General features: G+C 35.2%; 1 protein-coding gene and 1 pseudogene across 1 annotated transcript in view; both read left to right on the forward strand.

The window, feature by feature from the left end:
- Positions 1-27,523, forward strand: part of DOK6 (docking protein 6) — a 622,361-nt gene that overhangs the window by 26,416 nt on the left and 568,422 nt on the right. The window lies entirely within an intron of this gene.
- On the forward strand, positions 5,299-6,229 carry LOC114035963 (annotated as a pseudogene).

The following is a 27,523-nucleotide window of genomic DNA, read 5'->3' on the forward strand; positions in this document are numbered from 1 at the left end:
TTATAGGTTAAACTTTACCTTGGGCACAAAAAGGCTAAGCAAATAGATTACAAGTACTGGTAGGTACTGTCAAACTGGAGAAGTCTTTGTGTATGGACCTGTTGACAAACTATGGACAGCCATCCAATAATGATTTTTTTTGTCTTGTCCAGCTTTTAAGAGATCAGGATCAGGTGTTTTTGTAGTGATAGAAGGACTATCCATGCAAGTGGAAAGTGCAGTTTAATTATAGTTTGTTAGGAAATGGCATTATATAACTAAATAATATACATTGAATTTCGAAATGAAATTATTTCTTTTTATGATTCTGACCAGTATAATAGCCACTGTTATTTAAGCAAGTTGTATATACACTTGTGAAATACATAAAGGTAAAATCAGGACTGCTTGTACACCTGAATTGATTTGATTGTGCCAAATAGAATGCTAATTATTGGTGATTGCCAGTGATGTTTACCCTACTTGAGGGAATTGTGGTGGAGGAATGAATCTTTCAGGGAAGCATAGAAAAAATCCAGTTTCCATAGAATCTATTGACATTGATTCTAAAGGTTCTCTATCAAAGTCAGTCCTATAACATTATATCTGATGTAGAAATCCATCTTGCTGTACTATACTACCACAGTCAATTCAACAAACATTCGTGCTATTTCTGTAGATAATGCCATGACAGGTTCTAAGACAGAAACGTGAACAAAAACAGTTCTTGTCCCCAAGAACTAGTGGGGAGATACAACATGCAATCATATAAATCAAAACAATGGATATCCAAAGTTATTTCTTTGGTATTTTTTATTTATTAAGATGTTAAACACCAAATAAAGAGAATATTTCCAGAAATAAAATAAAGCAGAAAAATAGGATTGTATGCAAAACTGAATCTCTACTACATATAGCTTGCTTTTCCTTTTAAGAAATTGAGGAATTCAACATCTAATTTTCAATGCTGTACTATTTATCTGTACATTTTTAAATTTATTTTTCCTCTTACTTATTTATTTTTAGTTTTCAACATTCACTTCCACAAGATTTTGAGTTCCAAATTTTCTCCCTTTCTCACCTCGTGCATTCAGAATACCCCTTTCCCTAATCTGCCCTCCCTTCTATCACCCCCCCACTTCTTTTATCCCTTTTCCCTTCTATTTTCCTATACAGCATGATAGATTTCTATACCCCATTGCCTATATATCTTATTTCCCAGTTACACATGAAAACAATTTTTTAATATTTCTTTTTAAAACTTTGGGTTAAAAATTCTCTCCTTTCCTTCCTCCCTCCCACCCACCCTCATTGAAAAGGCAAGCAACTTGATACAGGTTATATGTGTGTAGTCATGCAAAACAGTTCCACAGCAGTCATGTATTCTATTCTCTCTTTTGACCCCGTCCCTCCTCAAAAGTGTTTGCTTCTGATTAGTCCCTCCCCCAATCTGCTCTCCCTTCTATCACCCCCTGCTCTCTTATCCCCTTCCCTCCTATTTTCCTGTAGGGTAAAATAGATTTCCATAATCAATTGAGCATGTATGTTGTTCCCTCCTTAAGTCAAATCCATGAGAATAAGATTCACTCATTCCCTTTCATTTTCCCCCTCTTTCCCTCCACTGTAAAAGCTTTTTCTCGTCTGTTTTATGTGAGATAATTTACCCCATTTTACCTCTCCCTTTTCCTTCTCTCAGTACAATCCTCTCTCACTCCTTAATTTTATTTTTAGACATCATCCCTTCATCTTCAACTCAGTCTGTCCCCTCTATCTATCTATCTATCTATCTAGACATATAATTTTTCCCTCCAACTACCCATGAGACTAAGGTCTCATGAGTTACAAATATCATCTTTCCATGTATGAATGCAAACTGTCTGACTTTAATAAGTTGCTTTTGATTTCTCTTCTTGTGTACCTTTTCATGCTTCTTTTGAGTCTTGTATTTCAAAGTCAGATTTTCTATTCAGCTTTGATCTTTTCATCAAGATTGCTTGAAAGTTCTCTATTTCACTGAATGTCCATTTTTTCCCTTGAAGGATTATACTCAGTTTTGCTGGGTAGGTGATTCTTGGTTGTAATCCTATTTCATTTGACCTCTGGATATTGTATTCCAAGCCCTCTAGTCCCTTAATATAGAAGTTGCTAAATCTTGTGTTATCCTGATTGGGTTTCCATAACACTTGAATTGTTTCTTTCTGGCTGCTTGCAATATTTTCTCCTTGACCTGGGAACTCTGGAATTTGGCTATAATATTCCTAGGAGTTTTCCTTGGGGGTCTTTCAGGAGGTGATCATTGGATTCTTTCCATTTCTATTTTGCCCTCTGGTTCTAGAATATCAGGACAGTGTTCCTTGATGATTTCTTGAAAGATGATGTTTAGGCTCTTTATTTATTTATTTTTTATCATGGCTTTCAGGTAGTCCAACAATTTTTAAATTATCTCTCCTGGTTCTATTTTCCAGGTCAGTTGTTTTTTCCAATGAGATAGTTCACATTGTCTTCATTTTTTTTTCATTCCTTTGGTTTTGCTTTACAATTTCTTGATTTCTCATAAAGTTATTAGCTTCCATTTTCTCCATTCTAGTTTTTAAGAAATTATTTTCTTCAGTGAACTTTTGGACTTCATTTTCCATTTGGCCAATTCTGCTTTTTTAAGGCATTCTTCTCTTCATTGGTTTTTTGGACTCTTTTGCCATTTGAGTTAGTCTATGTTTTAAGATGTTATTTTCTTTAGTATTTTTTGGGTCTCCTTTAGCAAGCTGTTGACTTTTTTTTTCATTATTTTCTTGCATCACTCTCATTTCTCTTCCCAGTTTTTCCTCTACTTCTCTTACTTCCTCCTCAAAATCCTTCTTTGATCTCTTCCATGGACAGGAACTGATTTATAATTTTCTTGGGGGTTTTGGATATAGGAGCTTTGACTTTGTTTTCTTCTGGTTGAATGTTTTGATCTTTGTCACCAAAATAATATTGGCCTGACTTTTTTTTTGCACAGTTTGCTCATGTTCCCAGCCAATTATTTGAATTTTCAATTCTTTGTTAAGGTAGGGGTCTGCTTCCTGTATGGAGGATGTACTGTCCCAAGCTTTGGGGGTTTTGTGCAGAGATACTTCTAGGGACCTGTAAATTTTCAGTTCTTCCAATGTGTGATCAAGGGTGAGGTTTTTACTCCTTTCCTGGCCTGTGTGCTGGTCTATGAGTGACCACAAGCACTCTCTTCTGCCTTGAAACTGTGAGGAGGATTCCCTCTCCACCACTGCCACAATCTCACCAAGTCAGTGCTCCTCCTCACCCTAGGACCACCACCCAGAACTGTGACCCAGATCCAAGCCCAGGCAAAGGAAGAAAATCCTGCCTCAGCTCCAGAAAAGAGATCCCTACAATCCCCCTCTGATGAACTGCTTGATACCCCCTCCTTCTGTGGGTCAAGAGCTCTGGAAGTAGCTGATGCCCTGCTCTGGTGCAGGGACTAGGTCCAGACCAAGCTTTTCTCTCACTGTGGTACAGACCTTTCCTACTGACCTTCAAAGTTGTCTTTGATGTTTGTGGGTTGAGAAATCTGGAAATCACCACAGTTGCCCTTGATTCAATCCCCTGAGGCCTGTTCCAGGTTTGCTCAGGCTTGATCTTTTCCTTTGTAGCCTGCCTGGCCCATGCTGATCTGTGCTCCTCTCCCAGGCAGTTGCAACAGATCTTTCCCATCAACCATTCAGGTTGTCTTAGGCTGGAAATTCATTTCACTCTGTCTTTTTGTGGGTTCTGCTGCTGTAGAATTTGTTTAGATCCATTTTTATGGGTATTTGGAGGGGTTTGGGGGAGAGCTCAAGAATGTCACTGCTTTTATTCCACCATCTTGACTCCGCCTCCTAATTATCTGTTCATTAAAACTATTGCTGCAATGACTCTCATTTCCTTTTTTCCTTTAGGGAAAAAAAAAAGCTAAAGAGGCTCAATCATTAGATCCTCTTTCCTTCTCCAAAGTGCCCCCCCATTTTAAAGGGAAAAAAAGAAACTCTTTTGTCAAATATGTATATGTAAAATATATATATGCAAATAATTATTATTTTGGCCATGTGGGAAAATTTATTCCTTATTCATCACTTTGAATCCATCACCTTTCTGTCTGTAGCTGATTAAACTGTTTTATCATTCATCCTCTGGAATCACAGTTGAACATTATATTTATCAGACTTCTTTTGTCTTTCAAAGTACAAAGTAATATCAAGAGGGAAATGGTAGTGGGATCTGGAATGGCTTCATATTGGAGATGATAACTAATATGTGTCAAATACTTTCACTCATGTACTCACATTTTAGGAGAAATGATAAGAAAAAATAGAGGAGTCTTTTCTAGGGAGTATTAGATTAAAAATAATAATAATACAGTTAAACAGCTATTGTTGTCTCCTCTGTACAAGTTACTTTAGTGTGGAGAACCAGTAATATCTGTAGTAGTGGAAATCAGAGTATTATTCCTAACAGTACTAGTAATTGTAGTTGTAGAAGCATTTATATAGTACTATGTATGAGGTATTGTGATAAACACTTTATAATTATTATCTTATTTGATCTTCATAACAATACCGGGAGTCAGGTGTTCTTATTATCTCCATTTTACAGATAAGGGAACTAAGACAAACAAGAGTTGAGTACTTCCCCAGGATCATGCAATTAGTGTTTGAGGCAGAATTTGAACTCAGGTCTTTCTGAATCCAGGCCTGGTACTCTATCCACTACATCATTTAGCTGTTCCAATAGTAAGAGCAAGGGACTACCATTAAGTTGCACACAGTCATCTAGAGGAGGTAATACTGTGCATCAGTGACATATTTATATATATATATATATATGTGTGTGTGTGTGTGTGTGTGTGTGTGTATGTGCACATACACATATGTGTATAAGGTAGCAGCAAAGAAGTTGTCCTGCTGGAAAAAAATTGGGGATATCAGATATTTTCCATAAACACCTACATTCCACATATTAAAATACAGAAAAGTAAGCCTTCTTTCCTAGGAGTCATTTCCCATCCTTCTTGGAAATGTGGTATGGTAGAAAGAGTGTTGAAATTAAAGTCATAGAATGTAAGTTCAAATTTTGTCACACAGTTTACCATCCAGGTCCAGAGTTGTGACTTCAACCACTTCCTAGAGTAGGAAACCTGTGGCCTCAAAACCACATGTGGCTTTCATTAAGAGGATTTGTTCTGAGAAGTCTGGATTCAGTTAAAGGGCTACATCTGAGTACCTAGGAGGCCACATTTGGCCCTGAGGCTACAGGTTCCCCACTCCTGAAGCCCTAGACTATGGCACTTTCATGCATGCATTAGGCACCACTGGATTCCAGGCCAACAGCTTCAGCTGTGCATACAGCAGGATAATGCTATGATTGAGAAGAAGCTGGATCTCTAAAGGACAAGAAGGAGAATCACACATATCTGAAACTAAGCTATCAACCAGTAAGTGTCTTCGCCATCTTCTTATGCTACTTGTTTAACTTCATCACCTCTGGTGTTCAAGAGACCATTTACTACTTGGTGCAGTGCCACATTATGGTTGTGCTGGTGACAAGTGCAGGTAGTATCGAGGGGGATCTAATCAAATGCTTGGCACCCACATATCTGGGTGAATTTAGCTTGAAGGGGTAGGACCTGAGACTAAATGGCATCAATAGGATAGGAAATCCACCTGTCCACAACGACAGTTATTGCAAATTTGAAGATTGGTGATGCCAATTCTGGATAAGATAGTTCCAGAGCAAAATACAAAGGGGATGAAATGGACACCATTGAAGTTGATTGCACAATTGAGCAAAGAAATCGACAAACCTGTTCTTCTGGGCACAGAAGAACATTCTAGTGCTAAACCCAACTCTGACAAGTGGCTCTCATGGGGACATGATCTTCCACTCATATGAGAACTCAGAGTTGGTGCTGGTTATTGTGGAGGATTTACAATTCATCAATGCTCAGGACATCTTTCCCAAATGCTTAGGTATGATGAATCTTGAGGGAGGCCTGGTGAAATATCACATTGCTGATGTTAACCTCATAAGGAATAGCAACAATTATGCGATCTCTATCAACCTGGCCTAAGAATGCAATGGTTCAAACTCAGGTGCACAGCCAGATGAATCTGTGTCCTGGGGCAAGACCCATATGGATATGAGGCCAGTCAAGGGCTATGTTGATGCCTCTTTTGTCTTCCTTCTGCTTGTGGCAGAGATTTTTTGCCTAGAAAAACATTAACTGCACTCTTTTTTTTTTTTTTGATGTAAAAGACAGTCATTAGAACTTAATAAGCCAATTATATTATGTAAAATCACATAGATAGTGACTGTGATAGTTTATTCAAAATACCAACAGTAATGTCCAGACTAACAAATATTCTTTTTTTCTTTTTTTTCTTTTTTTTTCTTTTTTTCTAGAAATGAGGCCTTTATTACAGACACTGACTATAAAAATTGTTTCCCAGTGTCCTGCTTTCCTTCTTTTTTTTTTTACTGGTAATTTTTATTTATTTTTTTGTTCTCAACATTTACTTCCACAAGATTTTGAGTTCCAAATTTTTACGCCATCTCTCCCCTCCCCCCACCCCAAGATGGCATGCATTCTGAATACCCCTTCTCTTAGTCTGCTTTCCCTGCTATCTCTCCCCCCCTTCTCTTATCCCCTTCCCCTTCAATTTTCCTGTAGGGCAGGACGGATTTCTGTACCCCATTTCCTGTATTTCTTATTTTCCAGTTGCATGTGAAAATATTTTTTAAACGTGTTTTTAAAACTTTGGTTTCCAAATTTTCTCCCTTCCTCCCTCCCCACCCCCCCATTGATAAGGCAAGCAACTAAATACAGGTTATATATGTGCAGTTATGCAAAACACTTTCATAGAAGACATGCTGTGAAAAACTAACTTTATTTCCCTTAATCCTATACCACCCTCCCCCATTTATTCTATTCTTTCTTTTGACCCTGTCCCTCCTCAGAAGTATTTGCTTCTGATTACCCCCTTTCCCAATCTGCCCTCCTCTCTATCATCCCCTTACTCTTTTGTCCCCTTCCCCCCTATTTTCCTGTAGGGTTAAGACAGATTTCTATACCCAATTGAGTGTGTATGTTATTCTGTCCTTAAGTCAAATCCTATGAGAATAAGATTCACTCATTCCCTCTCACCTCTCCCATTTCCCCTCCATTGTAAGAGCCTTTTCTTTTCTGTTTTTTTTTGTGAGATAATTAATCCCATTCTACCTCTCCCTTTCTCCCTCTGCTAGTATAATCCTCTCTCACTTCTTAATTTTATTCTCCAGATATGACCCCTTCATTTTCAACTCACCCTGTGCCCTCTATCTATCTATCTATCCATCTACCTATCTATATCTGTATATACATACATATTATTTTTCCCCTCCAACTACCCTAATATTGACAAAGGTCTCACGAGTTACAAATATCTTTCCATGCAGGAATGTAAACAGTTCAACCTTAATAAGTCTCTTATGATTTTCTCTTTCCTGTTTACCTCTTCATGTTCCACTTGAGTCTTATATTGGAAAGTAAAATTTTCTATTCAGCTCAGGTCTTTTCATCATGAATGCTTGAAAGTCCTCTATTTCACTGAATGACCGCTTTTTCCCCTGAAGGATTATACTCAGTTTTGCGGGGTAGGTGATTCTTGGTTGTAATCCTATCTCCTTTGCCCTCTGAAATATTATATTCCGTGCCCTGTGGTCCATTAATGTAGAAGCTGCTAAATCTTGTGTTATCCTGATTGTGTTTCCACAATACTTGAAATGTTTCTTTCTGGCTGCTTGTAATATTTTCTCCTTGATGTGGGAACTCTGGAATTTGGCTACAATATTCCTAGGAGTTTTCCTTTGGGGATCTCTTTCAGGAGGAAATCGGTGGATTCTTTCAATTTCTATTTTGCCCTCTGGTTCTAAAATATCAGGGCTGTTTTCCTTGATCATTTCTTGAAAGATGATGTCTAGGCTCTTTTTTTGATCATGGCTTTCAGATAGTCCAATAATTTTTAAATTCTCTCTCCTGGATCTATTTTCCAGGTCAGTTGTTTTTCCAATGAGATATTTCACATTGTTTTCTAATTTTTCATTCTTTTGGATTTGTTTTACAGTGTCTTGATTTCTCACAAAGTCACTAACTTCCAGTTTCTCTATTCTAATTTTTAAGGAAATATTTTCTTCTGTAAACTTTTGGACTTCCTTTTCCATTTGGCCAATTTTGCTCTTTAGAGCATTCTTCTCCTCATTGGCTTTTTGGACCTCTTTTGCCATTTGGGTTAGGCTATTTTTTAAGGTATTATTTTCTTCAGTATTTTTATGGGTCTTCTTTAGTAACCTGTTGACTTGTTTTTCAAGATTTTCTTGCATCACTCTCATTTCTCTTCCCAGGTTTTCCTCTACTTCTCTTACTTCCTTCTCAAAATCCCTTTTGAGCTCTTCCAAGGCCTGGGACTGATTTGTATTTTTCTTGGAGGCTTTGGATGTAGGAGCTTTGGCTTCGTTGTCTTCTTCTGGTGGTATGTTTTGATCTTCTTTTTCACCAAAGTAAGATAATGCATTCTGATTTTTTTTTGCACTGCTTACTCATGATCCCGGCCAATTACTTCTTTTTTAAACTCTTTGTTAAGGTGAGAGTCTGTTTCCAATGTGGAGAATGTACTGTCCTAGGCTTTGGGGGTTTGTACAGCTGATACTTCTAGGGACCTGAAATTTTTCAGTTCTTCCAAGGTGCTATGAGAAGGGGCGAGGAGTTTTCTCTCCACCGCCACAACAAGCTCCACCACACCAGCTCTCCTCCTTGCCCCAGGACTGCCCCTCAGAACTGTGACCCAGATCCAAGCACCGTTAAAGCAAGAGATTCCTGCCTTAGCACTGGCAAAGAGAACCCTGCAATCCCCCTCTCATCAGCCACTTGATTCCCCCTTAGTCTGTGGGCCAGAAGCTCAGGAAACACGCTCTAGACTTGGGGCTGAGACCTAGCTCCTTTCTCACCACAGTCACAGACTTTTCCCACTGACCTTCCAAGATGTCTTTGGCGCTCATGGGTTGAGAAGTCTGGAAACTGCCACAGCTTCCCACGATTCAGCCCTCTGAGGCCTGCTCCAGGGTCACTGCAGCCTGCACACCCATGCCAAACTGTGCTCTTCTCCCTGCCTGGTGCTATATACCTTTCTGATCAACCATCCAGGCTGTCTTTGGCTGTAAATTTGTTTCACTCTGTCTTTTTGTGGGTTCTGCTGCTTTAGAATTTTTTTAGAGCCATTTTTATAGGTATTTGGAGGGGTTTGGAGGAGAGCTGAAGCAAGTCACTGCTTTCCCTCCACCATCTTGGCTCCACCTCACCAGAAACTTCCCTCTTGAAAAGACCCATGACTAAGCAGCTGCTTCTAACAGAAACCTAGAAGCTGGAAGTCCTAGGTTCTGACACCTCCTTTTTATTGTTTCACAGTTACTCCCCAGTCATCCGCAACCTTCATGGTGTCCAGGCCAAGTTTAGCAAATACCCAAGCCTGAGATAAAGGTCCCTTTATGTGGCAGGTACCAGTATGGATTCTTAAGGCCAATAAACTCCATGCATCCCATCCAAAAGAAAAATGCCACCTTTTAGTCTCTGGCTACCTGGGTTCCCTATGCTTTCTGATCATTCTCTGGGAATTCAAACAAAATACATTTTTGCAGGAAGTGGTGTTGCTTCAAGCCACTTAATCTTTTTAAACCTCAGTTTACTCATCATAAAATGATTGAGTTTGACTAGATGAACTCTCAGGTTCCTTCCAGCTTTAGAGCCAAGATCCTATGATCCCATGACTTACTCTTTAGGCTATGTATGTACGACTTTGAGAAGAAACATCAAAATTGGGCATAACTTTCCTAGACTGCTTGAGAATTCTTATTTATTGCTTTGTCTGGGATCTTAATCATCAACAGCAAAGCTCAGACATCATTATATCACTTAAAGAGTAAGATGCAGCTAGAGTGTGGGAGGAGATGAAACAGATATTTTCAAAACAGAAGCATTTACATGCCTATTTAAATAACTTTAAAAGAGACGCAAAGTAGCACACAAAATATGTGAATTTTACAGTTGAAATTATACCTCATTTACATGATTATGCTTTCTTTCTTCTCACTCTTTTAAAATATTGGCAAGATTTTCTACAAAACATGACCAATGTAGGATGAACTTGTATTTATTATTTCACTCAGAATACCCACTTCCTGCGATGTGCAAGTAGATTACCATGGGATATAATCACAATTACTCTCTCTACATTAAGATTGTTCATTTTGATTTGTTTGCTTATTAACTTCCTTGCTTCCTTTTTGGACTTGCGTGCATTATGAAGAAGAGAGTAGAAGAGTGTGGATAAGCTGAAGGAATAGAGTAGAAATAATCTGAAGAATAGAAATTCCTCTTCTGGAAAAGCCATTTCAACTATAAAAAAATATTTTTTAACTACAATGTACAAGTCATCACCTTACACCTAGTGGGAGTTGGGGGTCAAATGAAGCAGTAAGTGTGGATACTGTCTATCCATCATGTAGAATAAACAGCAAAAGTCACTTTTTCAGGGATTCAACCACAGAATTGTGGAGTTATTTGTTGAGCTCATCCTCACTTTGGTCTTTGCAGGTTGGTCTGTTAGATGTGTCATGAATTGCTTGTTTGTTGATATTCTCTGGGAATGTAAGGCACTGTACATTTAAGATGTAAATTCCAAAATGTCAAATACAAGTGGTTTTGAAATCATGCACTGTTTTGAATTATGTGCGTCATTACTCTCTTCTATTAGCACAGATCACAGACTTGACTTCTCAATTTAGTTATTAACTGTGTTCGTGACTCTATCTTCCTCTACTGTATGGGAAACAAACAGAATAAGGAAATACATTTTTTTGGGGGGGAGTATGGCTTTGTTATGCAAAACTTATCCATCAACATTTTAATTTTCTTGTTTACATTCAAATTTGAATTATAAAAAATTAAATACACTCAAAATAGTTCTTCGAAACTTCATATTATTCCAAATGTTTTCCTACCAGTCATATTAGCATCCTTTCCATGGAGCAGATTAACAGGAATATGTGGTTTTAAGACCATAAATGGAATGAACTTGAAATTTTAAAAATCTGTAAGTAGTATTTTCTGTTTGAAGCACATGTTTTCTAAGATTCCTCCTGAATTATGTAAAATTTTATCTTAGCAAAAGGACTCAGAAAGAACAGGGTATACAATAAAATAAGCAAAAATGATTGGTGATATTTTCATTAACTACATGGTTTAGTTAAGGCAGAGTTTCATTTTTAAATGCATTATTTTGCATTATTATTAACATGATTCATTTATTTACTACCTTACAGGTGCAACTTGTCTCTAGTCCTTCTGGTACAACCTCTAGAAAGTCACTTTACTTCCTTGAGCCTCAGTTTCTTTATTTGTTACAAAGGACTTGGACTAGACATCTTAAGATCCCATCTAGTTCTAAGATAATATAATTAGATTTGTCTTACATAGGATAGCACTTTTTGATGCTCATCTAGTCTTCCTCACCCCCAAGATAGGTAAAAACCACCAAATTGACTGCACACATAATTCATAAACTCTCTGGTAGCTTATAGAAGATGTGGCAGGGGAAAAATGAATCATGTAAATCTAACCTACCTCATGTGTTGTGGCTTGTCATTCATTTTCAAAGAGGACCAATGACATCACAAGTGATGTCTTAATTTGCATGTGAATTAGATTTAAATGAGGCAAAGATGCACAAAATTGTCAGCCTCATGTTCTCTTTCTGAGTCATTGAAGTTCAGTGGCAGGAAAAAAGTCAAGACCCCTGGCAATAGCCCTAGATCCACCTTGGTAATCAATGCCTGACCAAGCTCTAAGCACTCCACAGTGCCTACTTCAGCCACTTTCATGTTTATCTGCCCATTCCACCAAGGAAAGTTTTCACATGCTTGAGATAGACATCCCCCTAACTCACTGACAAGTTTGAGGCCTATTGGTTACCCTCAACTTACCTCATAATGAGATTATGTTTGTATTTTAGTAACTGAATTGGTACAAGGTAGACTTGGTGCCCATCATATTCCCCGCTTTAAGAAACAATGGAGTTCAAAATTTATAGCAAATTATATTTAATAATTTAGATTATTTTTTAAGTAGAAAAGCCCTTCCATCTACCTTAAATTCAGTAATGATATAATAAATGTTTGTTCCTTATGACAAGCAATTGTGATAACAATATAGAAGACTGTAGGAAAGGAAATGATGTTATGATTTCAATTTTAACATTTTTTTAACATTTGTTTTTAACATTTGTAGCCTTCATTCAGCTAACATTTTCCCTTAAAATAATGAAATAATTGAAGATTAATAAGTTCTAAATAAGCTTAATTTTATGTTATATTTATATCCTATGACATTGTATATTATTATTTTTAGATGAAATTTTATTGATATTTTCTAAATAGGAATCCTAAAATAGAATCTCAAAATTCAGTGATGAAACTTATAGGCCAAAAAATGAATTATTTTATTCCTTCTATTAAAAAAGGAAAACTTTTATGATTCGTATTCCATTATGAAATACACATATAAGTGACAAACTTATTCCAAATAAAATGCTTCTTCTAAGCTTATCTGAACCTTGTACTGCCAGTTGATATAACTGACAAAGGATGCTGTCAAGGTGAAGATTTCAAATAAAAACAACTAATAAACAACAAAATCATGAATAGAAAACTTAGATGACAGACATTGTCATGACTCAGTCTCCAGAGCCAGTGATTCATCCTTTGCATTTATTGGTTCTGATTCTACATTCCCACTCACTGGATCTACCCTTACCAGCTCCTTCTGGCTCCCTCCTTAATGTCTACATTGCACAGTTCACATTCTAGTCATGTTTTTTAGATTTGTCTAGACAGATACTTCTTTTTTAACTCTCCCTTCCCCACGAACAGACATTCAAACTTGGTGTCATACCAACAGAAATTGTTTCCAAGGAGTGGACAAGGTACTATTTGTGGAAACTTCTCCTTGCTCCGTAACATGACTCAGCCAGGTCTGCAATAAAGCTGACCAATTTACCATAAGCAAACTTGTTTGTGCTATCAGAGCCCAGACTATATTTCAAAAATTCGGTTGGAAACTAGCTGTATGCAAGGTAGAGATTCTAGAAGATGATTTATAAACAAAGTTAATGCCTTTTATTTAGTTAACTCAGTAAAACTATGGAGAAAAATGATCAGAAAAAAAGAAAAATGAAATATTACATACTGATGGATTTTCTGAGTTTCAGTTATAGTTTAGGATGTTGTCTAGTCTCTTTAGTTGAAAAAAATTTATGAAATTCTTTAATTCTATCTTAAATTTACCTTCTGTATTCTAATACAGCTCCCCTGATAAATAACTTTGTATATATGCATATGTATATATTTATATGTATTTATACACACATATATATCACATATATATGAATGAACTTAAAAATATACACAAACATACATACATATAGTCTCCTCTAATAAAATTCAGGTTTCTTGAGGGTACCCTTGTGTTTTTTAATCTCTGCTACATAGCACAGTGATGGGAACTTAGTAAGTACTTAATAAATCTTTATTGATTGATGGTCTACTTAGCAGAGTTTGTGGAGTTTGGAGGAGAAATATCAATACCATTTGTTTTCTGTATAATTTCACAGTGTAATATTAGAGCAGGAGATTATAAAAAAATTTACAAATCATATTATATTTATAAATTATAGAAGTATAAAATATTTATATATTATAGAATTATAATTATACTTTATTATTATAAAATTATATTTTAATTATATAAATTATAAATATTTAAGAATTAATTTAGTTCTTAATACTTCTACACACATTATCACTTTCTGATTGAAACAGTGAACTACTTTTATATTATATTCTTTCCTCTAATTTAATATGTTTCAATAGTTTACTTTTATGGCAAAAATAGTTGTATGATTACCTCACTGTCTTGAGTATCTGGAATTTCATGTAAGGACAGTAAAAAGAGGCTTTTAAATCTTTTTTTGGGAGAAAGAGTATATGTAATGATGGCAATACAACAGAGAGATAGCAGAACTATTTTGCTCTTATTTTGCTTCTTTTTTTCCTCTGACAAGGAAAATAATATTTGAACTGGAAAAAAAAAGAACAAAAATGAATTGAAACTCAAAACAAAGCAGAGAAAGTAGGAATAGCTTAGCTGACCTTGAGGTCGCATTGCCAGTCTCAGACATATTACATCCCAATCTTCTAAACAAAACAAACTTTGAAGAACCACTGTCATTGGTCTTTGAAATTTTGTGGAAAATGGGAAAGAAAGCTATAGGACTGAAGAAAAGCAGCTCTCCTATTTTTTTTTAAGGGAGGAGAGCAAAATCTTTTCTGTCACTACATTTAACTTAAATTCCTGTTGAATTATTAATCATATTCTCTAATATCTAGTTAGTGGAGATCTAGAAAAGGCAATGGGGAATCATACATAATCAGTATGGCTTCATTCAGAACAAGTCACACCAGAACAACTTTTTTTTTCCCCTTTAGTAAAAGATTAACCGTTTTGATCAATAATAAAAATGTTAGTGATGGAGTTACTACGGTACTAGATTTCAACAAGCTGATAAAATCATGTGAGTATACTCAGTGTATTTGTGTAGAAAGACATAGTTTTCTACTTTCTTCATTTTAAAACTGCTTCTTGCTGTCTTGCGTGATATCTCTGCAAAGAGATGTTGTCGTTCAGTTGTTTTTCAGTCATGTCTGGCTCTTCATGACCCTATTTGGGGTTTTCTTGGCAATAATACTGGAGTGGTTTGCCATTTACTTTTCAGCTCATTTTATTGGTGAGAAACTAAAGCAAACAGGATTAAGTGACTTACCTAGCTAAGGTCACACAGCTAGTAAGTGTTTCAGGTTGGATTTGAATTCATGAAGATGATTCTTTCTGATTCCAAGTGAAGAGACACAGCCATCAAAGAAAATATCCAGAGGTGGCAGAACACTGGGTTTAATATGGAAATATAACTTCCATATATAAAGGTTTTACTTGCTAATGTTAAAGTTCTAGTTGGTAAATTTCTAATCTTTTGATATTTTCTATAAATCCTAACACAAGAACAAATTGAAGAAAGATAAAATATCTAATCCTACAATATAGCTTCATTGAAAATTTATCATGTCAAACTAAATTGTTTCCTTTCTTTTACCAGGTTACCAGAGAAGTAAATGTGAGAAATGCTATTGATAAGGTTTATTTTAGCAAGGTTTTTGGGGAAAAACAAAGAGAGATATAGTTGCATTGAAATATACTGTGTCCAGCATAAGGAAAATGATAACCTTGCTGGACTACCCTGACCAGACTATATCAGCAGTGTTGTGTCCATTTTGGAGCCCAAAATTTTAGTAAAAATTGTATAAACTTGGTAGAACTCAGGGAAGAAAATCCAAGAGGGGTCAAGGGACTCCTGATAGTGCCAAATACATATAGACTGAAGGAAGTGGAGATGTTTAACCTGAAGAAAAGACTTAGCAGATGCATAATAGCTGCTTTCAAGTATATAAAAGGCTGTTCAGTGGAAGTGGGATTTTTATGTCCCAGAACTTAGATAACTGGTTTGAAGTTTTGAATGAAAAAAAAAAAGTCTTCTTCTAAAGAAAAAGAACAAACAAACAAAACTTCTTTACAATCAGAGCCATACAGAAATGTCATGTGATGAGAAGGAATAGGTTTAACTCAACCTCAGTCAAGATCTTCAAAAACTAGATAATCACTCTTTGGGTCAAGGTACTTCTTGTTCAAATATGGTTTGGAATGGATGATCTCAGAGTGTTGCTCTAGTTCTGAGGTTCTAAGAGTCTGACATTTGAGGTGGGTGTATACTAAAACAATGTAGAACCCGACTAGGCCTTTCTGTGGTAATAATCAATATTTGAGAGATGTAGTGACCAGAAGCTTTTATTATTGGTGGCTATATTTCTAGTAATGAGCCTGTCCCAGATAAATTTTTATTTAGGCTAGTCCTCAGGTTGCTAAAGTATAATTTGTTACTGGGCCAGTGCAACACATTCCAGGTCTTGGGATGTAGTAGGACTGGCTAGAACATTTGGTATCCTAAAGTCACTTCTACACTATAACAAGGTATAAGATGTGAAGAGTGCAATTCTCCAGTCTATAATTTGACCTTTCAAAATTAATTTATTCACCAAATACTTCTGCTTTTAAATAATTTTAAAGATAACTTTTTGTTCTTACATCACATACAGTCCCAAATGTATTATTCTCTACCACCCTCTCAAACAGAGCCATTTCTTATAACAAATAATTTTTAAAAGAATAAAAAAAGCTTAGCAAAATTAACCAATACATCAATAAAGCCTGACATTAATGCTAGTGTATGAAGTTATTCCCTCCAGTTCCCACCCCCCCGTCTCTCTCTCTCTCTCTCTCTCTCTCTCTCTCTCTCTCACACACACACACACATTTTATTTATTCCTCTAGAAAAAATATATTTCACTTAAATTTTTGTGTTCTATAACGGGCTTAAATTATTCACGTATACTTTTCTGAGTTTGTGGAACAAATGCCTATAAAACTTTTACATTTCTTGGTACCCACATGAGTGACATTTGTAGGTATATTGTTTTAAAATATTGAGATGCAATACCTGATGCAAATGGAGTAGATGAACTACCACCCCCATACATTAGAAATACACCTTGTACTATTTCTGCAAGTAACAATTTGTATCCATTCTAGAGTTGATCTATGGTCTTGGATAACAGAGATGATCTCATCTCATTTCTTTGTCTATTTGATATCGCTTCTTTAGTGGCACTCTTTTATTTCTTTTTTTCCAACATTAATCCTACCTACTTCTTTCACCCCTGATTTGAAAAGAATATCCTTGTGGCAAATATATCTATTCAAATAAAACAAATCCACACAGTTGTGTGTGTCTCCGCATTGCTTTTCTCTTAAGAGTTGGATAGCATGCTTCATCATGGGTCCCCTGGACATATTGACTGTTATTGCTTTGATAAAAGTTCTTGAGTCTTTCATAGTTGTTTTCCTTTAGAATGTTCATCTGTTTCTCCTCATTTCTTCTGTACCAGTTCTTACTTGTCTGAATTTTTTGAAATTATTTCTTTTGTAATTTCTTACTGCATGAGATTATCCCATTACTTTTATATACCAAACTTTCTTTTGTTATTGCACAATTGATAGATATTTCTATCCTTTCCAGTACTTTTCTTTTTCTTTTTAACCCCCATTAGAGTGAAGAAATTTGTTTTGCTTGTGACTATTCTCTCCCTGGTATTATTCTCCTTTTCAACAATCCCCTCCTGATTCCTGATTATTTTCCTGTTGAGTTTGATGCAGATCCAAACTGTTTGTGTGTATACATGTGTGTTTTAAACCCTCTGATTCTTCTAATTCATACTTTTCCCATGTCTTCCTCTCTGTTTGTATACTTCTCATTCACCCCAATTATAAGGAAAAGCAAGTTCTATTCCCATTTCCTCCTTTCTATACAAATGTATAACTTTTACTCTTTCTTTTGTTTTCTCTCTTAAAACCCTCATAATGGAGTCAATCCACCTCCAAGTCCTCTGTTGTTTTTGTTTTTAACTTCCTCAATACCCTGCAAAGTTATTAAGATTCTAAAGAGATACTTGTTTTTTTTTTTCTCCCCATGTTGCAATGTTAGAAATTGATCTTCCTATCCGGTTGCTAAAGTATATTTGTATTTCTAGGTTTCTCTTGCCTCCTGCACTGCTTTTCATAGTTGTTATTCAGCACTGGGCATTTCATCAGAAATGCTTGAAAGCCCTCTATTTAATTAAAGGCCCATTTTCCTCATGTAGTATTGTGCTCATCTTTGTAAGCAAACAGTTTTGATTGTGAGCCTTTAACTTTTACCTTTTAGAATACTGTATTCCAAGATCTCCTGTGCTAAAATCTAAAAATTCTTATGGGATCCAAAGTGTAGTTTGTTGCTATTTTAAGTCTTTCTATTTGTGTGTGTGTGTGTGTGTGTGTGTGTGTGTGTGTGTGTGTGTGTTTTCCTTTGAGGTGGAAGTTCAGGATTTTGCCTATTATATTTCTCAGGCTTTTCATTTGGAATGACCTTCAGGGAGTGATTGGTGCCTTCTTTCTCTACTTCTAATAGATTCAGAAGTTTTGTTTATTATTCATTTAAATGTATTTTGTAGAAATTTTTAAAATTATGTCTTTCATGAAGTCAAATGATTCTTAAATTACCTCTCCTTAACCTGTTTTCCAGATGAGTTGTTTATGAAATCAAATACCTTATATTTTCTAATATTTTTCTACTTTTTATTTTGTTTTAATATTTCTGACAGCTTCTTAGAGTTACAGATTTCTGTTTAGCCTATCCTAATTAATAGGAAATACATTTACATGGGTAAAAATGACCAGGTTCTGTTTTCAATATTTTTTGAAATTATCCTTCTAATTCTTTACTTCAGAGATTTTAATTTTTATTGATTTGCTTTATTTCTCCTCTATTTTATGCCTTTATTTTTTCCTTTAATTTTCTCCTTGAAATAGTTATAAAATTATTATGTCCTAGGGGTAATTTTTATCTCACCTGTGATCTATAATAATGCTTTAAAGTGTTCCATGTATTTTTTCTGTTTATTCATTTCTCCATACCAAGTTGCTGAATTGGAGTTTAGGGGCAAGTCCAGGACCAAATTCTGTCCTCTTCTTTTTTTTTTGGGTGAGGTGGTTGACCCTGCATGGTTTTGAGCCAGTTTCTAGCACTTACCTAAACCTTTCATGGTATGTTTATTTTCAAAATGCTTGCCAGGTTAACAACTGATTAAATTTTTTAATTTTAAATTAAAATTTTGAACGTCAGAATGCTATTTCTTTTTTTAATTAATAAATTTATTTATTTTTAGTTTCCAACATTTATTTCCACAAGATTTTGAGTTCCAAATTTTCACCCCATCTTGCGCCTTCCCCACCCCAAGATGGCATGCATTCTGAATACCCCTTCCCCATAGTCTGCTTTCCCTGCTATCTCTCCCCTTTGTCCCCTTCTATTTTCCTGTATAACAGGATAGATTTCTGTACCCCATTTCCTGTATTTCTTATTTCCCAGTTGCATGTGAAAACATTTTTTTTCAAACATGTGTTTTTAAAACTTTAGGTTCCAAATTTTCTCCCTTCCTCCCTTCCCACCCACCCTCATTGAAAAGGCAAGCAACTCAATATAGGCTATACATGTGCAGTTATGCAAAACACTTCCATAGTAGACACGCTGTGAAAAATTAACTCTATTTCCCTTAATCCTATCCTGCCCATCCATTTATTCTATTCTTTCTTTTGACCCTGTCTCTCTTCAGAAGTATTTGCTTCTGATTACTCCCTTTCCCAATCTGCCCTCCTCTCTATCATTCCCCTACTCTCTTGTCCCCTTCCCCCCCTATTTTCCTGTAGGGTTAAGACAGATTTCCATACCCAATTGAGTGTGTATGTTATTCCCTCCTTAAGTCAAATCCTATGAGAATAAGATTCACTCATTCCCTCTCACCTTCCCCTGTTTCCCCTTCACTGTAAGAGCCTTTTCTCTTCTGTTTTTTTTGTTCTACCTTTCCCTTTCTCCTTCTCCTAGTATAATCTTCTCTCACCCCTTAATTTTATTCTCCAGACATGACCCCTTCATTTTCAACTCACCCTGTGCCCTCTATCTATCTAAATCTATATATACATACATATAATTTTTTCCCCTCCAACTACCCTAACACTGACAGTGGTCTCATGAGTTACAAATATCATTTTTCCATGCAGGAATGTAAACAGTTCAACCTTAATAAGTCTCTTATGATTTTCTCTTTCCTATTTACTTCTTCATGTTCCACTTGAGTCTTATATTTGAAAATCAAATTTTCTATTCAACTCTGGTCTTTTCATCAAGAATGCTTGAAAGTCCTCTATTTCACTGAATGACCATTTTTTCCACTGAAGAATTATACTCAGTTTTGCTGGGTAGGTGATTCTTGGTTGTAATCCTATCTCCTTTGCCCTCTGGAATATTATATTCCATGCCCTCCGGTCCCTTACTGTAGAAGATGCTAAATCTTGTGTTATCCTGATTGTGTTTCTACAATACTTGAATTGTTTCTTTCTGGCTGCTTGTAATATTTTCTCCTTGACCTGGGAACTCTGGAATTTGGCTACAATATTCCTAGGAGTTTTCCTTTGGGGATCTCTTTCAGGAGGAGATCGGTGGATTCTTTCAATTTCTATTTTGCTCTCTGGTTCTAAAATATCAGGGCTGTTTTCCTTGATCATTTCTTGAAAGATGATGTCTAGGCTCTTTTTTTGATCATAGTTTTCAGATAGTCCAATAATTTTTAAATTTTCTCTCCTGGATCTATTTTCCAGGTCAATTGTTTTTCCAATGAGATATTTCACATTGTTTTCTAATTTTTCATTCTTTTGGATTTGTTTTACAGTGTCTTAATTTCTCATAAAGTCGCTAACTTCCAATTGCTCTATTCTAATTTTTAAGGAAGTATTTTCTTCAGTAATCTTTTGGACTTCCTTTTCCATTTGGCCAATTTTGCTCTTTAGAGCATTCTTCTCTTCATTGGCTTTTTGGACCTCTTTTGCCATTTGGGTTAGGCTATTTTTTAAGGTGTTATTTTCTTCAGTATTTTTTTGGGTCTACTTTAGCAATCTGTTAACTTGTTTTTCATGATTTTCTTGCATCATTCTCATTTCTCTTTCCAATTTTTCCTCTACTTCTCTTACTTCCTTCTCAAAATCCCTTTTGAGCTCTTCTAAGGCCTGGGACTGAGTTGTATTTTTCTTGGAGGCTTTGGATGTAGGAGCTTTGACTTTGTTTTCTTCTTCTGGTTGTATGTTTTTATCTTTTTTGTCACCAAAATAAGATAATATAGTCTGACTCTTTTTGCGCTGCTTGCTCATGATCCCAAACAATTACTTGAGTTTTAAACTCTTTGTTAAGGTGAGAGTCTGTTTCCAATGTGGAGAATGTACTGTCCCAAGCTTTGGGGGTTTGTACAGCTGTTTTCAGAGATACTTCTAGGGACCTGAAAATTTTCAGTTCTTCCAAGGTGCTGTGATAAGGGGTGAGGTGTTTCCTCTCCACTGCCACAACAAGCTCCACCACGCCAGCGCTCCTTCTTGCACCAGGACTGCCCTTCAGAACTGTGACCCAGATCCAAGTGTGGGCAAAGCAAGAGATTCTTGCTTCAGCATTGACAAAGAGATCCTTGCAATCCCCCTCTGATCAGCCACTCGATTCCCCTTCAGTCTAGGGGCCAGAAGCTCAGGAGGTAGCCTCTCCCCTTGGAGCAGCTGAGACCTAGCATCTTCTCTCACCGCAGTCACAGACTTTTCCCACTGACTTTCTAGGTTGTCTTTGGAGTTCGTGTGTTGAGAAGTCTGGAAATTGCCACAGCTGCCTGCGATTCAGTCCTCTGAGGCCTGCTTCAAGGTTGCTGGGGCCTGCGTGCCCACGCCGAACTGTGTTCCTCTCCCACCCCAGGGCTATATACCTTTCTGATCAGCCATCCTGGTTGTCTTGGGCTGGAAAATTGTTTTACTCTGTTTTTTTGTGGGTTCTGCTGCTTTAGAATTTGTTTAGAGCTATTTTTTATAGATACTTAGAGGGGTTTGAGGGAGAGCTCTAGCAAGTCACTGCTTTCCCTCAGCCATCTTGGCTCCACCCCTCCAGAATGCTATTTCTTTAAAGTCTTTTGTGTCATTTTAAGGCAGAATGCTGGAGAACACAGAGAATGTAGGCCTGGAATATACCACTCTGAGCTCTGCCATGCTGAAACTATTTGTTGTTGCTCCTATTTGCTTCCAAAGGCCATTCTGTGGAAACATGAGATTCCTTGGAGTGGTCCTCTGCATTTTCTATCTTCAGATACAGAGGTTTGTAAGCTACAGATATCTCTCATCTATCTAAAGTCCCACTGGGACAGCGTCATCTTATTTTCTTGCATTGACACTGGCTTTGGTGATAGGCCTCCACTCTTCTTGTCTATTGCTTTCTGACTGATTTTTTTGTGGAGTTACTTGTAAGTAAACATACTTCCCTATGTTTCTCATTGGATTTCTTGAGCATTATTCATTCTGGTTCTATTTTTAATGTTTTTTTTTTAGTAGATATTTGGGAACTGGGCTGCATGTATCCTGTTCTAGCAGTTATCTTGGCTAGAAATGGAAAATACCTTCTCAGATCTCTTCTTTGGGGGATAGGTTTTCACAAGCACTTATTAACTGCCTGCTCTCTAGATAATACCCTACAAGGGGTTGTGGGAAAGCAGTTTTTTTTTTTTTTAAGAAAATCAATCAGTCCCTGTTTCAGGGAATTCACATATATAGTATAAATAAAAATTATTGAAATCACCATTACAAGTAACCCAAGAAAATTAGCCTCATTATAAAATCATAAGACATAAACATATAGAGCAAAGTGCTCAGAGAATATAGAGAAGAAGCTCAGAGAAGATAAAATCAGATCCAGTTGTGCTGGGACTAGTCAGAGATGGCTTTCAAAAGATACTGAGTTTTGAACAGGTCTTTCAAATGATAGATACGTATGACTAAAGAAAAGGTAATTGTCATATCTAAGTAAGAAAATAGAAATAACTGCTATCTTTAAATTTGGATTTACTTTTTTCTCCAAGTTTATTGTATCCTTCACTATTAAAAGAATAAAAATGACATAAAAAATAATCATTTTAATTGGAAATTAAATATTGGGAGAATTAAATAATTGAATATTATCTGTGGTGAGTCTTTAATGAATGTCAAAGTAACTGAGTAGGTAGTAAATTTTATCAGTGTTCCCTACAGTATTTTAAATCCTACTTTTTGAGTCTAAATAGGCTAATTAAAATTAGTAGACTAAGCTCTTGAAAAATAAAATAGAAGAAACTGAAATTAAACTCTTTATTGTATTATCTATACTTTTGTACTCATGCTACCAAATTCTGCATTCTTTTGTGACCTTTTAGGGGTTATTAGATGACATATAATCAACAAAAAACCCCACCTAATACATAAAGAATAAATGAAGTTAAAATAACATTTTGTTATTGTGATCATTGAATTAATGTGTTATTATTAAAAATAAGAAACAATCTCAATATGGCTAAAGAAGTCTAATAAAGTTGATCTTATTACATGTAATTTGCATCATTAGAAAAATATACCTTGTCCCTTTCTATATCCAAAAAGATGGTTTTAGGGAAAAAAAATGTTTTAGGTTAAAATGGCTTTCCTCATTGATAAATGTGCCTTTCAATGTTCATGACTATTGATTCATCTTTCTAGTTGAAGATATTGTAGGACAATGGATAAAATGTAATCCAGAAATTGCCTTTCTCTTCTTTAGTAAATGGAACTAAATGTGAATGTATATGTAAATATGATATTGAGTATATTTCTCCTTCATACAAAACAGTCTTTTTACAGTATTATTCTTATAGAGATCCTTAGAAGTCAAATAAAACCAGCTTTCAAATGACTCATACTAATTAGCAATAGGGGTAGAAACCACAAATAAAGGACATCTGAAGTTTACCCTAAATCCTAAATTTTTCTCTGGCTTCAACCTTCACTTCTCCAAAACTTTCACTAAAACATGCATGCAGAAATTATCACTTAGAGTTACATTTATTTCTCTTTCATTTTACAATGGTAATAAGCAGTGCAATGATAAACAAGGGAGCAGCAAAGGCAAAAGATGCCAAATAATTTGCCCTTAAAAATTCAGACAAATTTTTTTAAAGGCAAATTTAACTTGCACCTTGGGAATTTGCATGAGATATTTCATGCCTTTTTCTTGTTTAACTGGATTACTTTGAACTTTATAAATATTTTCCTCTTATGCTAGGGTCCTGTATCCATGTTTTGCATAGAAAATAATAATTTTGAGGGAAATTAATTTATTTTTAAAATTTGTTTAAGAGAGAGCTTTAAATTGTTTTAGAGTATCTTGAAAAGCTTTTTATAATTCAAATCAAAATAAAATCTTTCACTTTTATCTTCTCTTTTCCTCCCTTCTATACAACTTACTTCACTTATTATGGAATTGCCTCAGATTCTCTATTTGACACTAAAAAGTGAAAATTAAAGTATAGACATGGAATCCTGCTGAATAATTTAACCCACTCCAATTTTAGCTCTTATTTTAAGCAAATCATCAATAATAAATTACTAAGTAAGGTGTTAAATTATGAGACTCCCTCCAGAAACCTAACAAATATGTCTATGGAAAGTCTATGACCATTATGATATTTTGGTATGATACTGGATGAAAAAATATATTGGCTAAAAGATTTTTAAGCCATGTTAATAAAAATAAATCCAGTATCATTTTCCTCAAGAATGTTTTCCAGAATTGCATATGAAAGGGTTTTTTAAGGAGAAAATATACAATAATCTTTCTGCTATCAGGAGTAGTTAATAAATATCTCACTCTCATTAACCAGTTTGGCTAATGACTTGTGATGCAGTTTCCAGGTTTACAGAAAAAGGCCATACAATAAAATACACATTACCTTAAAACTGTATGAACCATTCTAGAATTGTCCTTTGGTGATTTAGTAGGTACCTCCAATTGTTTCATTGTGTCTGAGGCATCCTCATTCCTTAGGTTATAATTACATAATAGATAGACATAAAAAGTAATTGTCGGAAATTTCCAAGTTGTGATATCATACAAATTAGGTTTTTCTATGCCAGAATAAATCTAAACATTCCCTAACTTCTTCCTTAATAGTATTTTATTTTTTCCAATTACGTGTAAAATAGTTTTCAACATTAATTTTTATAAAATTTTGAGTTTCAAGTTTTTCTCTTTCCCCCTCTTTTCTCCTCCCCAAGACATCAAGGAACCTGATATAGGTTATACATGTACAAAAAACCAAAAACAATTGAAAATGGTATCCTTCGATCTGTATTCAATAGGTCTATCTCTACATGTGGTTAGTATTTTCCATCATGAGTCTTTTGGAATTGTCTTCAATCATTGTATTGCTGGTAGGAGCTAAGTCTGTCATAATTAATCATTGCACAATGTTGCTATTGCTGTATACAATGATCTCCTGGTTCTATTCACTTCTTTCATTCATCAGTTCGTGTAAGTCTTTCCAGATTTTTCTGAAATCCACCTGCTCATCATTTCTTATAGAACAATAGTATTCCATTACATTTATATACCACAACTTGTTCAACCATTTCCCAATTGATAGGTGTCCCCTAAATTTCCAATTCTTTGCCACTACAAAAAGAGCTGCTATAAACATTTTTGTGCACATGGGTCCTTTTATCTTTTTTATTATCTCTTTGGGATATAGACCTAATGGTGGTATTGCTAGATCAAAGGGCACATCCAGTGTGGTTGCCCTTTGGGTATGGTTCCAAATTGCTCTTCAATTCCCTACCTTTTACAAACAATACACCTTACTTCCTCCCCTTCCATTTTAGTAGACATAAGCTCATTTGAGTCAGACTTTTAAATATAGGGCCTTTGATCACTGCTATGGAAATATAACTCATTATGTAGGGATCCAGTGCCATTTTTGTTGCTTTTGTTGTTAGCAATAAGCCCTGACAAGAATAGCCTGGAAGAAAACATCAACAAAGAATTAACATGAATGAAAAAAAGGCTTTTATTTGGCATATTGCACCATCATAACACTCAGAATAAAGCAGTTGCCAAAAGTTCATTGTTCAGGGCATTGTTTAAAATTCATTTGTTTCTAAAATAGTATGTATCTATATTTGCAGTTCTTTCAGTCTTGCACAATTCTGGATATGGGCATTCAGCAACTATTTTAAAATATATTCAGTGTTCTCCTGATTTGGCAACTTTTTAATAAATAATGTTTTGTATTTCTTAATCTTCAGTACCTTTTCAAGAATGAGTAATTTCACAAAGGAAGAAAAATGGAATTCTTAATAGATACAGAAATGCATGTAAAATATATCATTATCAATGCATGTCAATCAGAGGGAAAAATTTTAATAAGGGGTTTGATTCTGTTAAACAGTACTGTTCCTTGAATGACTGATAAATAGGAAGAATATTAGACTGGGCATTAAATGTCCTGAGTTCAAGTGGTTCTCATACCCTTAACTAATTCTATGAATTTGGGCAATTTAACTCCACTAGGTTTTGCTTTGCTTTTTTGCCCTGAATGATCTCTAGCTGTAAGCATCCTGTGATTCTAAGGAGCCATTCTTGAGATGTGATAATCTCACTGTTTTATAGTTCTTTAAACAGAAAGAAATTTTTAATAGCTTAAAATTTAATAAGCTCTAATGTGTTTACTACATAAAATTACCGTGACTTCTGTATTTATAATGAAAATTTCTGATTGAAACATAGCAGTTGAAAACCTATGATTTCCAATTACTTTTTTTGCCCCTGCCCTTGGTATAATCTGGGTTTCATGGAAGAGAATTGTGCATTTATTAAGGGAAAATGAGTTTTGGTGATAGATTAGGATTGTTGACTGATGAAACAGATTATTTTTGTATATGACCATGATATTAGATCCATGAACACCTGAAACTTTAATTGGTAGTAGATAAAATGCATCAATTAGATGCCACCATTTAATATTTAAATACTGATAATATTTTTATTTAAATAAAGTCATACAACATTGCATTGGGATATAGATATAATACACACACACATACATATAATACACATATTATATATAACACACACACACATATATATAATACATACACACACACATATAAATGAAACTAAATTGTGGCTACTTAGCTTTCAGAAATGGAATTATGATCATTTTATTCCACAGTATAAAAAATTCTAACCTACCAAGATGCCTTATTTTGGAAAGAACACATGAAGATTCAATCCTAAAACTTGAAGAAAGGGAAGACAGAGTCTAGCATTATTTTCAAATTGCATTTCATCTAACATGAATCTTTAACATCCATTCACAATGATTAATAAAGAACAAGCATTATTAAATACACTTCTCTCCTGCTTTATATAATTTTAAGCAAATATATTCTTAATTGACCCATTGTCATTTGTTTCTTCTTAGATCAAGCTTCACCACATATACTATGTAGAAAATAAAAATAAAATGAATTGACACTATTGTCTATTGATTCATTTTAATATTTTCACTCTCATTTTCCATTACCCCCTTCCTGGTGTTTGCTAATCCTTTTTGCCATGTCCCTGTACTCGTGTTTTGGCAATAAAAGTGATGGCTACAGTAGCAAATACACTCTTATCCTTCCTCTCTCAGTTACTTTATTTCCTTCATGAAAAGGAGTTCTGGCACCAAAGCTACTATTTTCTGTTATTTAAGAACATTAAACAAAATTTCATGCTGTACACTTAGATGAAAATTAATATAGAGAAAAAGAAGCAAGTTTATTGGATTAGCAATGTATTTGAGCAATTACTGTTATCTTGTGAATAAT

Source organism: Vombatus ursinus, unplaced genomic scaffold (genome assembly GCF_900497805.2).
Source record: "Vombatus ursinus unplaced genomic scaffold, bare-nosed wombat genome assembly UNPS02009573.1, whole genome shotgun sequence".
Taxonomy (NCBI): domain Eukaryota; kingdom Metazoa; phylum Chordata; class Mammalia; order Diprotodontia; family Vombatidae; genus Vombatus; species Vombatus ursinus.